This window comes from Homarus americanus, unplaced genomic scaffold (genome assembly GCF_018991925.1).
Source record: "Homarus americanus isolate GMGI-L3 unplaced genomic scaffold, GMGI_Hamer_2.0 scaffold5589, whole genome shotgun sequence".
In the NCBI taxonomy this organism is placed as follows: domain Eukaryota; kingdom Metazoa; phylum Arthropoda; class Malacostraca; order Decapoda; family Nephropidae; genus Homarus; species Homarus americanus.
In genome coordinates, this window is record NW_024736650.1 from 5,712,574 (window position 1) to 5,729,483 (window position 16,910).

Sequence of the window (16,910 nt, forward strand, 5' to 3'; positions counted from 1 at the left end):
AAGGCAGTGGCGGTGTACAGTACATGAACCTACCAGTACTTGCAAAGAATTAAATTAACCACAACATTTTAGAAGCTGTTGATAGGAACACAACACTCTTCAACCTGTACAGAAACAAACTTGACGATATATCTATATGTCGCACCGGAAAGACAACTTGTACACTATTATACACGTCTCCTGTACTTGTTGTCTTTGCTGTGTGTGTGTGTGTGTGTGTGTGTGTGTGTGTGTGTGTGTGTGTGTGTGTGTGTGTGTGAGCAATATATTACCCAGTCAACGATAATAAAAGAACAGGTGTTACATTCGCCATTAATTTCAGAAGGTAGTGTGTTGTAAATACATCTACCTGTTACAGACACAATATAATAATAATGATAAATATAACAATAATAATAATAATAATAATAATAATAATAATAATAATAATAATAATAATATTGATGATAATAATATAATAATAATAATAATAATAATAATAATAATATATATAATAATAATAATAATAATAATAATATATAATAACTTTAGCTAAACTATATAATACTGTAACCTATGAGAACAAATGTCTATAAACACAAACTTACAAACACACGCGACCTTTGTTTCTACAAATACTTACAAAATAATGCAGAAACAACACAAGGAATATATGCAAAGACATCCTCAAACAGCTTCTCATACATTAACATAACACTTTCGGGCACCAGAACTCAACCCAACACTAGTACCGGAAACACTAGTTTTCATTTATTTACATAAACCATGAACCACTCATTTTGACACCTGTTTAACACAAATGTTACTAACAACGCCAACAATAGTGACTCGTTGATGTCCTCCAGGATGTTGTTGGTGCGTTGTAGCACTGTTCCCCGCCTCACCCTCCACACACCTCGTCAGGGTTTACTTCAACTATCACCAATGTTGTTTTGTTATTGTACTTTTGTTCCCAAATTAAGATGTAAGTCTGCCATGAAGATACATGTCTCATTTATTACTTTAGGGAGGCCCTGGCAAGGTCCCCTGACCCACACTCTCGACCCTTCACCCCTGCTTCCTGTGTGGCTGCGGCTAACAGTAGGCCATCGCCACGTGCACATCACTGACATCACCCCAGGTGTGTTAAAACTGTTGGACCACAAGTGCTTACTGTGTTGCAGTGCACACACACATACCAGCAGTGTACACACACAATACAGTGTACACACATCCCAGTACAGTATACTCACACCCCAAACAATGTACACATCATCCCAACACAGTGTACAAACAACACAGTGTACACACATCACACGGTATCCTAACAGTGTACACGCGAAATTTAATAGTAGTTTGCCTCGTGTAACGAAGGATGACCACACCATAAGTTAATGAGTTGCATGACCCAGTGTCAAGGAATAGTCCGGAAGACCGGACAACTCGCCAACTGCACTGGCTAACCACCCCGGAACACGATCCGCTAATCGATTAACATCCAGGTCCCCAATTACTGCCGGGCAGACAGAGGCAAATGGCGTAAAGAAACTTGCCTGTAGTTTCACCTGCGGGAATCAGCCGGGTCCGCTCGCTTGCCAGGTTAGCATGCTGACCATTACACCACACACATCACATCACATAATCTGTTGGTTTCCCTAAATGGAAACATAATATTATATATCTTGTTTCAACAATCAGCCATGTTCTCGTGTAATATTTTCGTGTCAAGGTAATTCTTGTAAAAGTCTTAGTTTAATATCCCTGGATCCAGTACACCCAGATAGCTCAGGTCCTGCGTACGTTTCGACGACCAACGGCTCAAACACTGAAAAACATAATTTGCCTCACAGTTCAATCAATATAGACAGAGACATCAATACCTAACACTGGGTGAAATCATTTGAAACTGTCTATGAATGTAATTTTTTTCGTCTGTCATCCTCATATTACAGGCGGACCAACTCCACACCCAGTAAAGATGCAGACTGATTCACGTTGTATTGATGTAGGTTCTCGTTTCGCCTCCGTACGCCATCCAACCCTTATTCTCAACCGGATGTTGTTCTCGTCTCTCTTACTCATCCTCGCCTTTTATCTTTGTTCAATCGCTTCCTCCGATTGGTTCATCGAGCGTTAGTGTCTCCAAGGGTCAAAGGTCACAAATATTGGGGGATATAACGTCTCTAGTGAAGGTCAAGGTTAGTTAGTGTTAATTAGGTTTAGAGACAAAGGGATTCAAAACACTTATCCTTTGTTAGACAACCCACCCCTCCCCCTCTCTCGTGTGTGTGTGTGTGTGTGTGTGTGTGTTCCTCTACTCCTCAGCGTGGGTGTTCACACCTTGATTAAATTTTACGTGAGAACCTCAAACAATCATTATAGAAATAACCTGAAGACTAACCCCGGATTAATTCACCTGAAGAGTAAAAACAACGTAACGCTAGGAGGGTTAGGTTAGGTTGAAGCTCATCTTCAGGTGATCAGTTTATAGTTCTGGTTTCCCAAACGCTAATACTTTTCTTATAGGCTGTGAACCTGATAAGTCAGGCAAATAGTATTATAACATTAAACGGTGAAGACATTATATCTCGAATTTACCTGGATGTTAATTAATTAGTCACTTTGCAATCTTATAGTTGTTTCCTGCTGTCAGTGACGGGGATGTGATTTTACGTTTCCGCCGTGTGTGTGTGTGTGTGTGTGTGTGTGTGTGTGTGTGTGTGTGTGTGTGTGTCACTAACAGACCACCATCTAGTAATCAAACCATCATAGTTAAGAGCATAGTTCTTCCCTCCTCAGCTCGTTAGTGACATGGTAAAAGTTACTATTGGGGCGCTAGAAGTAAAGTAATAGGTTAGATTAGGTTATATATCAAATCCTATTTGTCTACTTACATACATGCCTGTACGTTATACCTGTATTGTCTGTAAATCTATTTGTCTGTCTGTCTGTCCATATTTTATTTGTCTATTAAATGAAACCTGTCTGTCGTCTAATCTGCCTGTCTGTTTGTCTGTCTGTCCGTCCGTCTATTTTTCTGTCTGTCTGCCTGTCCGTCTATTTGTCTCCCTGTCTCTCTGTCTGTCACAAGTCCCTATTTGTTTGTCAAACGTATTATTTTTGTCTGTCTATTAGTCTGTCTCTGCTGTCTGCCGTCCGTCTATTTGTCCTCCTCTCCAACACCTCGTCCTCCCCAACACCCTCGTCCTCCTCCCCAACACCTCGTCCTCCTCCCCACCCTCGTCCTCTCCAACCTCGTCCTCCTCCCAACACCTCGTCCTCCTCCCCAACACCCTCGTCCTCCTCCCCAACCCTCGTCCTCCTCCCCAACACCCTCGTCCTCCTCCCCAACACCCCTCGTCCTCCCTCCCCAACACCTCGTCCTCCTCCCCAACACCCTCGTCCTCCCCAACACCCTCGTCCTCCTCCCCAACACCCTCGTCCTCCTCCCCAACACAGTGGTATGGTCCTTCACTAAACATCAACAATGGTGAGGCCTGGTGTCTCACGTGTGTGTGTGTGTGTGTGTGTGTGTGTGTGTGTGTGTTGTGTGTGTGTGTGTTGTGGTGATGTTATGGTCCAATGTTTTACCTGGGTAAATGCCACTGTTTCATCCATCAAAACCTGAGTTAAAACAAGCAGTAGTACATGGGAGTGACGGCTTATGACGGAGACTAATGGCGGTGGTGACGAGGGCTAAGAAGAAGAAGGCGCTGAAGGTTACCTGTCTTCAGTGTTTGTATCTTACCAGCACAGGTTAAATTACTTTATACATGTATCTTTATATCAATATTGACCAATATATTAGCTTCACTGGTTCACTATACTGACACACACACACGCGCGCGCACACGCACGCAGGCACACCACACACACACACACACACACACACACACACACACACACACACACACACACGCCACATATGGGTGGTGATAGTGCTGCCCAACACTTCGTTCCTCTGGACTCAACACATAATAAACTAATATCAAACTTTTCAGAAAAATATCTAAAAGAATGACCTTCTGACCTTCACCTTTGACCATGAATCACTAATCTTCAGGGTTTAAAAAGAAGTTTCAGGACTACGTGTGTATGTTTGACCAATATCCATTCATTAAATTTTAATATATCTTTGTACACTAGATCAGAGCTGACAGACAGAGGCACACCGACAAGCACACCCTCAGTAGAAACAAAAACAACGTAAAAGAACCAAAGAAAATTTAAATTCGATAAAAATATTCCTCATAGCAGACCTTGACTACGGGCGGCGCCGGCTGGTGGTTTATTATGGGGTAGTATTTTTATAGTTGAGTAAATGATCCAACATCAACAAATGGTATGAAATCATTCTAGTTTCGCAAAGGTTCAGGCAAAGTGTTGGTGATGGTGGCGGTGTTGTTCTTGATGATGGTGAGGCAGAGTTAGTCACTATAGGTTAGGGGCGCCAATAGCACCTCCGAGCCTCTTGTGTAATGTATCAACACAACTGACTGAACACACATAATGTATTGTCAACACTGTCTTCTATATACCTGGTATACATATTTCTATGAGAGATGATCAAATATTAAGGCTACGTTGAAACACAGGCTTTGGTGTGTGTGTGTGTGTGTGTGTGTGTGTGTGTGTGTGTGTGTGTGTGTGTGGTACGTTGGATGGATATATGAGCGATAGGGATTGGAGTGTAAATGGGACTGCCCAGTTTCTTCCATTCTTTGTTCTTATGTTGAGTGTATTATTCTCTACCGACACAAACTACATTAGTGAAGTTTAGTTGTATGATGAAGGTTATCCAAACACCACACCAGTGGCGGCTACTGAAAAAGCACCTCAAACCAATAACCTTAGAAACAATCAATAAAACAGGAATTGTAGACATCCACTACTACAGGTGGCTCCGCCATCTACGCCAAAAGGCTGCCACCTTCTGCCTCCCTGCGCCAACAGAATATACCCGGACCGAGGGAGAGATTATTTGATAAATTATGTGATCTCATCGTTTCGTACTGTAATGTCAGTACTGCATCTGTACATACTAAGGAGCACACACCTAATTATTCCCGCTGGATCCTATCTGTACTGATATATTTGACGATTTTTTTTTTTTAGCGGGGGTCTCTCGTCATCACTGGCCAGGCCTTTAGATCATGTGTCACTAAAATCCATTAAGAAGTCAAAGCCATGGATATATCGTGGTTCAGTGTGGTGGTGTATGTGGTGGTATGCGGTGGTCCAGTGGGTGTAGGCGGTCGCCAGTAGGGTGGATGGTGTAGGTGGGGACCAGTGGGTGGTAGTGGTGTGGGTGGGTAGTACCTCCTTGGTGTGTCTCCGCCACATGTCTTGTCTGCTCCTGTAAACATGTGTAATGGTCTACAACACCAGCTGCTGTGGTTGAGAGCTTATAATCACCCACCCACCCACCACCACACACACACACACACACACACACACACACACACACACACACACACACACACACAGCCCACACACACACACACACACACACACACACACACACACACACACACACACACACACACACACACACACACACCCACCACCCCACCCACCCACCCACCCACCAGCCCACACACACACACACACACACACACCACACACACACACACACACCACACCACACACACACACACACACACACACACACACACACACACACACACACACACATCATGAGTCCTTCAAGTCCTGAGATCACTAAACATCTCCTCTACTAGTTGTCATCACTAACACCACCCACATAGATAAACCCAAAGTGTGACAAATTTAAGACTACTAATACTGAGCTATGGACCATCACTCTTACACAAGACAATTGTTATCAACTTTTATCTTCACGAGTGTCTCACGTCCTCTTAAAATAATTTCACCTATCACCTGTTTTATAATACATACACTACACGCCTCTCTACCTACTGTATCACCCACACCTCTGTGAGTGACCAGTACCTCATTTCCACTTACCTTCACCTACCTGTTAACTGTGTTAAAGCATTTATAAACTTACCTTACCATACCATACTTTACCTTACCATACCATACATACCTTACCTTACCTTACCTTACCTTACCTGACCATACACCTTACCATACCCTACCTTACCTTACCTTTTGCCTTACCTTCTATACCTTACCTACCCTTTCCTTACCTTACCCCTACCTTACCTTGCCTTGCCTTTACCCTTATTCCTCTCATCTCAGTAGGCTTTAATTGATATTTTGTTTACCTCGCAAGTCTTGTTTTACCTCATGACGTGCAAAGTCTTTTTGTTTTTACTCATGTTATGTTTTACCTCTGAAAATTTGCATCCCTTCATATATCACCATCCCATCACCCACCCATCCCTAACCATCACCACCATCCAGCACCCACAACCACCACCATCCAACACCTGCCACCGCCATCAACACCGCAACCACCCCAAATCGCCCCACACCCACCATCAGCACCCACCACCACCGCCATCCTGCACCCTGACCACCGCCATCCTGCACCACCACCACCACCGCCCATCCACCCTGACCGCACCACCATCCTGCACTCACAGCCCACCATCAGCATGCAACCACCACCGCTCAACACCACCACCGCATCCAGCACCCACACCCACCACCACCACCATCCTGCACCCGACCACCACCATCCTGCACCCACACCCACCACCATCCAGCGCCCACAACCACCACCACCATCCTACACCTGACCACCACCGTCCAGCACTCCTGACCACCACCATCCAGCACCCACCGCCTACCATCAACACCCACACCCACCACCACCGCCATCCTGCACAACCACCACCGTCTCTGCACTCCACAACCACCACCCATCCAGCATCCTGACCACCACCACTCACCTACCCACCACCCTGTCGCCAAATCCAGCCCACAACCCGCCATCCGACGCCCCAGCCGCAATCCAGCACCCAACCGCCACCGTCAGCACCACAACCACCGCAATCGCTTCCACCAACCACCACCGTCCAGCACCACACCACCACCGTCAGCACCCGCACCCACCACCACCACCGTCCAGCACCCTGACCACCACCATCCCCGACCATCACCACCATCCAGCACCCACAACCACCACCATCCAGCACCCACAGCCACCACCATCAGCACCACCAACCACCACCATCCAGCACCCACCCACCACCATCCAGCACCCACCCACCACCACCACCATCCTGCACCCAGCCACCACCATCTGCACTCCTGACCACCACCACCACCATCCCCTCACCCCGACCACCACCATCCTACTCCAGACCACCATCCAGCACTCCCGACCACCATCCACCAACACCCACCCACCACCATCAACACCACCCACCACCAATCAGCACCCACACCCACCGCCATCCAGCGCCACCCAACCGTCACCGCAACACCATCCTCTACCGCCATCAGCACTCCTGACCACCACCCATCCTGCACCCTGACCACCATCCTCACCTGACCACCGCAGTACCTGCACTCACCAGCCACCGTCCAGCACAACCACCACCATCCAGCACCCGCCAACCACCACCATCAACACCCACACCGCTCCAGCACCACACCCACCACCACCACCATCCTGCACCCAACCACCACCATCCGCACCCCACACAACCACCACCATCAACACCCACAACCACCACCATCCAGCACCCACCAACCACCACCATCCGCCGCCCACACCCACCACCATCCAGCACCCGCACCATCTACGCTCCTGACCACGCACCGTCAGCACTCACCCACCACCACTCTGCACCCACCACCACCAATCAGCACCCCCACAACCACCATCCAGCACCCACACCCGCCACGCCATCAGCACCCGCAACCACCGTCAGCCAGCCCACCCACCGTCAACGCACGCCCGCCACCGCCGTCCTGCACACCCACCACCGTCCAGCACCCACCCTGACCACCGCCGTCCAGCGCCACGACCACCGCCATCCAGCACCCCACCACCACCGCCATGCACCTCCCACCACACCCCACCCCCACCACCATCCTACCTGACCACCGTCAGCACCCACCACACCACCATCCTGCACCCCAACCACCACCATCCTGCACCCACAACCACCACCATCCTGCACCCCACAACCACCACCACTCTTCACCACAACCACCACCCATCCTACACAGCCACCATCTGCACCACCACCACCATCCAGCACCCACAACCACCACCACTCTGCACCCACACCACCACCATCCAGCACTCCTGACCACCACCATCTCTGCCCACAACCACCACCATCCACCCCTGACCACCACCACTCTGCCCGACCACCACCATCAACACCCCACCACCACCACCATCCTGCACCCCTGCGCCGCCATCCAGCACCCTGACCACCGCCATCTTCACAGCCACCACCAATCGGCGCACAATGCCGCCGATAACGCAATACCGCCATCCTGCCCACCGACCACCGCAGATCCAACACCCACCGCCATCTGCATGCTCTGCACCGCAATCGACACCGCGACTCTGCAACCGCCATCACTCACCACACCACCACCATCTGCGCGACGCATCCAGCACCCACCACCACCATCCAGCACCTGACCGCCACCATCCAGCACCACCGCACCATCCTACCCACAGCCACCGCCATGCCTGACCACCGCAATCTGCACCACGACCGCCACCATCCGCACACCGTCGACACCACCGCTCGACGCCTGACCACCGCATCCTGCCCTGACCACCGCCATCCAGCACTCACAGCCGCCGCATCCTCGCCCCACCACCTGCCGTCAGCACCCCACAACACCATCTCTGCACCCACACCCACCACCGTCGGCAAACCGCCACCATCGCTCCACCGCCATCTGCACCCTGCCAACCCACCGCCATCGCCTTCCTGCCACCATCCAGCGCCCCTGACCCGCTCTGCCCTGACCACCGTCAACGCCACAGCCACCGCACCGTCCTGCCACCGCCGCAGTCCGCGCACCGATCGACGCACCCTGCCGTCAGCGCCCTGACACCACCATCTGCCCACCCACCACCGTCAACCCCTGACCACATCTCTTGCCCACAGCCACCACCATCAGCACTCCGCAGCCACCATCTCACGCTGCACTACCACTCTGCACCCACGCCCCTGCCATCCAGCACCCACCGCCCACTCTGCCCACAGCCACCACCCGTCCTGCACCCACCACCACCATCCAGCACCCTGACCACCACCCACTCTGCACCCGACCACCATCCACCACATCTGCACCCCTGACCACCGCCATCCAGCACCCACAGCCACCAATCACCGCACACCACCGCATCCTGCGCCTGACCTGCCACCACGCAACCACCACCATCCTGCCCCTGACCACCACCGCTCTGCACCCTACCACCCATCAGCACTCTGACCACCACCACTCTACGCACAACCACCACCGTCAACACTCACCAGCCACCGCCGTCACTGCCCCCTGACCACCACCATCCTGCACCCACAACCACCACCATCTACCCCTGACCGCCGCAATCAGCACCACCACCACCACCATCCTGCCCACCACCACCACCGTCAACACCCTGACCACCACCACTCTGCGCCTGACCGCGCCATCCAGCACCCTGACCACCACCATCCTGCACCCCTGACACCGCCATCCTGCGCCCGACCACCAAATCGACACCCACACCCACCACCATCTGCCCCCACACACCCATCTGCACCCCTGACGCCATCGGCATCACGACCACGCAAGTCAGCACCCCCCAGCCACCGCCATCCTGCACCTGACCACCACCATCTCCTGACCACCACCATCAGCACCCACAACCACCACCATCCAACGCACGACACCACCATCAACACCCACCCCACCACCGTCCAGCACCCTGACCCACACCACTCACACCCACTGACCACCACCGTCCAGCACTCCACAGCCACCACCACTCTGCACCCACAACAGCCACCGCAACCAGCACCACCCACCCACCACCATCAGCACCCACAACCTGCACCACTCTCACCACCATCCAGCACCGACCCACTATCCTGCACCCCACCACCGCATCCCAGCACCCAGCCACCACCACTCACACCCGCACCACTGCCTCCAAACCACCATCCCAGCACCCCAGCACCCACCCACTCTGCACCCACAACCACCATCAGCACCCACACCCACCACCATCCAGCACAACCACCTCTGCACCCACCGCATCCAGCACCCACCCGCTGCTCTACACCTGACCACCACCGTGGCCTCCTGACCACCACCATCTCACCACACCTGCACCTCCACCCACCCTGCCATCCAGCACCCACACCCACCGTCCAACACCCACACCACACCACTCTGCACACCACCACCCATCCAACACCCACAACCACCACCCACTCTGCCACCCACAACCACCACCATCCAGCACTCACAGCCACCACCATCCAGCACCCACAACCGCCACTCTGCACACCCACACCACCACATCCAGCACCCACAGCCACCACCACTCCTGCACCTGACCACCACCATCAGCACCCACACACCACCATCCAGCAACAACACCACCATCAGCACTCCTGACACACGCATCCTCCACCACCATCAGCACCCCCGACCACCACCACTCTGCACCCAACCACCACCATCCCTGCACCCACCACACTCACCAGCCACCACCACTCTGCACCCTGACCACCACCATCCAACACTCACCAACACCTCTGCACCCACAACCACCACCATCAACGCACAGCCACCACCATCGACACCCACAACCACCACCCACTCTACACCCCCAGCCACCACCATCAGCACCTGACCACCACCATCAGCCACTACCGCTGACGCCACAATCCCCAGCACCCACAACCACCGTCACGCACCCCTGCCGCCTCCAGCAGCCACCACCGTCCCTGCACCACCGCAAATAAACCCACAACACCACTCCACACCCTGACACACCCGCACTCCTGACCCTGCCCATCTGCACCAGACCACCACCACTCCTGCACCCCAACCACCACCATCACGCTCGCACCCCGCCACTCTGCACACCCAACCACCACCATCCAGCACCCACACCCACCGACCACCATCCAGCACCCCACCACCATCAGCACCCACGCACAGCCACCACCATCAACGCCTGACCGCCATCCATCCTGCCCTGACCACCACCATCCTGCCCCTGACCACCGCAATCAGCACCACAACCACCACCGTCCAGCCCCCTGACCACCACCATCTAACACCCGCAACCACCGCAATCCAGCACCCTGACCACCACCATTCAACACCCACACCCACGCCACCACCATCCAGCACTCCCAACCCGCAATCAGCACCCCCTGACCACCGCCATCAGCACCTGACCACCGCAAAATCGCCACCCACAAAGCCACCGCCATCCAGCGCCTGACCACCACCAATCAGACCTGCAATACCGCAAATCCAGCGCCTGACCACCGCCGTCCAGCACCCACACCTGACCACCCACCAATCAGCACTCACAACCACCACCGTCAGCACCCACAAACCGCCGACGCACAAACGCCATCAGCACCCTACCACCATCCAGCACCCACCACCCCAATCACGCACGCCTGACCACCACCGTCAGCACCCTGACCTACCATCAGCACCCTGACCACCACCATCCTGCACCCACAGCCACCGCCATCCAGCATCTGTGCCACCACCTCCGCCCCTGACCACCACCGCTCCGCCACAATACCACCCATCAGCGCCTGACCACCACCATCAGCACTCGCAACCACCACTCTGCACCCTGACCACCACCATCAGCACCCGACCGCAATCCTGCACCACCGTGCCGCAAATCCAGCCTCCGCAACACCGCCGCTCAGCGCCGACCACCGCCAATCAGCACCCTGACCGCCACCATTCAACCCACAACACCACCGTCTCACCCTACCACCACCATCCAGCACCCACAACCACCACCACTCTGCCTGACCACCACCATCCAACACTCGCACCACCACCACTCTGCTGCACCACCATCAGCACCCTGACCACCACAATCCAGCACCCGCACCACCATCCAGCACCCACAACCACCACCGTCAGCACCCCCACCACCACCATCCAGCACCCACCACCACCATCCAACACCACACCACACCACCGTCAGCACCCACCACCACCACCATCTCAAGCACCCACCTGCCATCCAGCACCCTGACCGCCACCAGCGCCCTCCCCACCACCATCCAGCACCCGCCCCACCGCAATCCAGCCCCCTGACCACCGCCATCAGCACCCACAATACGCAATCACAACCATCACCCGCCACCATCAACACCCACCCCACCACCATCCAGCACACTACCGCCACACCGTCGCCGTCCAGCACCCACAACCACCACCCTGACCCATCTCACCCACCGTCCAGCACCCACCCCACCACCATCCCACAACCACCACCGTCAACACCCACACCATCCAACACCCACAACCACCACCATCCCACAACCATCACCCACCACCATCCAACAACCACACCACCACCATCCTACACCCACCACCACCACCATCCCACACCCACAACCACCACCATCCAACACCCACAACCACCACCATCCCACAACCATCACCCACCACCACACCCACAACCACCACCACCCTACACCCACAACCACCATCCACACCCCACAACCACCACCATCCTACACCCACAACCACACCATCCAACACCCACAACCACCACCATCCCACAACCACCACCACCATCCGACCCACACCACCACCACCCCACACCCACAACCACCACACTCCACACCCACCACCATCCTACACCCATCACCCAGGCACAGTGTGATGGGGGTCAAGCTTGAGGTTCTCTGATAACTACCCTGGGGAGGCCGTGTAAGGAGGCCTAGGGGCAGTCAGCCTGAGTTCCCTGAGACCACCCTGGAGGGGCGGAGGTGTGTGTGTGGGTCGACCAGCCTGGGTTCCCACGGGCTTAGCTCTACCAGTTTACACTGTCACCCTACACAAGGATTTCAAATGGAAAGGGGGGTGAAGGTGAAGGAGAGGGGTGAAGGGAGAGGGGAGAGGGGGTGAAGGGGGAGGATTCCAACAAGAAGTACGAATGAGATTATTCCCTTGTGTCTCTCCTACATGACAACCCGACTTGTACTCCTCAGCCCAGAGAACTTCCCAAAAGAGGGCGTGAGTCGTCTTCATGTGAAATTATTACATGCCACTTACCTTTACTGTAGAGTGACTCAAGAGTTTCGTTCTGTGGGTCACCAGAGCGATACTTCCGACGCCTTGTCATCCAGTTCAGACGAAGTTTCAATTGATTTATTATAATTCTCATTGTTGACCCCTACTGGTCAGGGGGCAGTGAGGGGAGACGGCGGGAGGGTGCTGACCGCTCCCCTTTCCTCCCTCTGCTGACCGCTGCCCCCCCCCTCCCCCTTCCTGCAGTACCCCTATTCTTCCATCCCTCCAACCCCACATCCCGCCCTCACCCTTCCCCGCCCACACACTTCACCGTATCTCCTCAGCCTCCACCCACATCATCCTCTTCACCCTCACACAATTCATCCCACCCACATACTGTACGCTCCTTTTCACGACCCAGATAACACACGTCACATATCGACAGTTATTTTATATATATATATATATATATAGTGACATTTCAATATTTTCCTCATTTGGTTAAGTTATGCTTACTGTAGTCAGTTAAGGTTAGGTTAGGTGCATCATTCAAACGGAGAGATAACTAAATTTCAAATGTTTATAACTAATATATCAACTGACTTAACCTAAATTAAAGTAACCAAACCAAACCAAACCTAATCTAATCTAACCAAACCAAACCAAACCAAAAACCAAAGCAAACCAAACCTAACAGCAAACCCCCTGCAACACCTTCACTTAATACACTGCTCTCTCCTCTGTTTGCTCACTTCTCTGGCCACACTGCTCTTTCTCTTATTTACTGCTCCTTCTCTATTTTTCTCACTACTCTGTTACACTGCTCACTACTCTGGCCACACTGCTCTACTCTGGCCACTCTGCTCTACTCTCTTTGGTTCATTAAAAAGGTCACGATAGGTAATTACAGAACGATAGAATTATAATTAAGTTGACAATATAACCAAACCTAACCACAGAGGGCAATAACGCCATAGCCAGTGTAATTATCAACGGGAATAATAATAATAATAATAATAATAATAATAATAATAATAATAATAATAATATTAATAATAATAATAATAATAATAATAATAATAATAATAGTAATAATAATAATAATAATAATAATAGTAATAATAATAATAATAATAATAATAATAATAATAATAATAATAATAACAATAATAATAAACGAAATATTAACCTAACCAAAATAAATTACATGAGAACAATGAAAGATTAGAACAATAACCAGTTCATCACATAAGAACAATGCGGAAATATAACAATTCCAGTTATAATAATTATATTAATAAGCGATGAAATTATACAATAAGCAACGAGGAAAAAAATATGAATTAGTTCATTACTAAAGTAAACGAAAAGTAATAAATAACCAAACATATAATTAATTGAATAATGTATATTTAGACATCACAATAAACACCAGTAACTAAAACACGCGTTAAGTTACCAGGCCACGCCCGGTGGAGGGACGGGAGATGCTGTACGACCTCCCCTGGGCCACCCTCACCTCCTTACCAAATTTTAGCTCACTATTTTCAAAACTGTAAATTAATATGGAGCGCGCGCGCGCTTACACACACACACACACACACACACACACACACAAAATATATATATATATATATATATATATATATATATATATATATATATATATATATATATATATATATATATATATATATATATATATATATATGCAAGTAAATCACTGTAAATCACTCCTAATATTATACCTAATGCATGTCTAAGCTGCCGGATATCTAGTTAATTACATCTGACGTGTAAGGTGAGGCACATATAAATTCTACTGGAAGCTGCACACACCTGGCGTGGACCTTCTTTATGCCACATGTACTGTACTGTACTGTACTGTACTATACTGTACTGTGCTGTGCTGTACTGTACTGTGCTGTACTGTACGGTAGTGTACTGCACTCCACTGCACTGTACTGTACTGTACTGTACTGTACTGCACTCTACTGTACTGCACTGTGCTGTACTGTACTGTGTTGTGCTGTGCTGTACTGTACTGTACTGTACTCTACTGTACTGCACTGTGCTGTACTGTACTGTGTTGTGCTGTGCTGTACTGTACTGTACTGTGCTGTACTGTGCTGTACTGTGCTGTACTGTACTGTACGGTACTGTACTGCACTCTACTGTACTGCACTGTGCTGTACTGTACTGTGTGCTGCTGTACTGTGTGCTGTACTGTACTGTGCTGTGCTGTACTGTACTGTACTGTACTGTGCTGTACTGTGCTGTACTGTGCTGTACTGTACTGTACGGTACTGTACTGCACTCTACTGTACTGTGCTGTACTGTACTGTGTTGTGCTGTGCTGTACTGTACCGTGTTGTGCTGTGCTGTACTGTACTGTGTTTTGCAAGGTGGTACAAACGGGTTCATTCTGTGGTGATCATGGAAACTTGTACCAGTACACACGCGACTGGCATTACTTGTGGTATTTCAACATAAACAAGAGATATTTACTTACAATATAGTAGAGTCGACCTTCTACTCAATGGTCACAGTACAGTATATCCCTTCATGATAAATATCTACAAAATATAAATGATAATGATACTAAAATATACGTCCTCTTGTATATAATCAGAGACTATTAACAACTATATACTCAGCTATTCCGGGTCATAATAAAACACATCACTTGTTGTATACGTGTTTTAGGACAGACTGTTGAAAACCATAACCTGTTGGTGGTCAGTAACGAGGCTTAATAAGACTCTTTATTTGACCGTGATGATGACTCTACCTTACTTATTTCAACACCTGTTCGTACCGGTTAGCGAGGCTGTTACACTGCTAATTAGAGAGAGAGAGAGAGAGAGAGAGAGAGAGAGAGAGAGAGAGAGAGAGACTGCCTTGTACTGTACTGTGTTATAATAATAATAATAATAATAATAATAATAATAATAATAATAATAATAATAATAATTAACGGTTTATTGAAAGAGCATGGCAGCCGGAAGGCTTGGTGTCACATTTTAGTTGTCACATGTTTGGTGTCACATGCTTGGTGCCCCTGTTAGTTGTCACATGCTTGGTGTCATATGTTAGTTGTCATGTGTTACTTGTCACATGTTTGGTGTCACATGCTTGGTGTCTCATGGTAGTTGTCACGTGTTACCTGTCACATGTTTGATGTCACATGTTAGTTGTCACATGCTTGGTGTCACATGTTAGTTGTCACATGTTTGGTGTCACATATTACTTGTTACATGTTTGGTGTCACATGCTTGGTGTCACATGTTAGTTGTCACGTGTTACCTGTCACATGTTTGATGTCACATGTTAGTTGTCACATGTTTGATGTCACATGTTAGTTGTCACATGTTTGATGTCACATGTTAGTTGTCACATGTTTGGTGTCACATGTTACATACGAGAGCTGGTGTGTCTCGGGGTAATTTCATACTTAATATTAATGATAAAAAAAATATATATATAATAATAATAATAAAAATAAAAATAAAAATAAAAATAAAAATAAAAATAAAAATAAAAATAAAAATAATAATAATAATAATAATAATAATAATAATAATAATAATAATAATAATAATAATAATAATAATAATAATAATAATAATAATTGTTTTCTCTTTATATGTTCATCTCAATACAACATGGCGACTCACTTTTTGCAGATAATGTGTAAAATATGTTTATATCTATAAAGGAGTCTGAATTATTATCTACTGTAGATT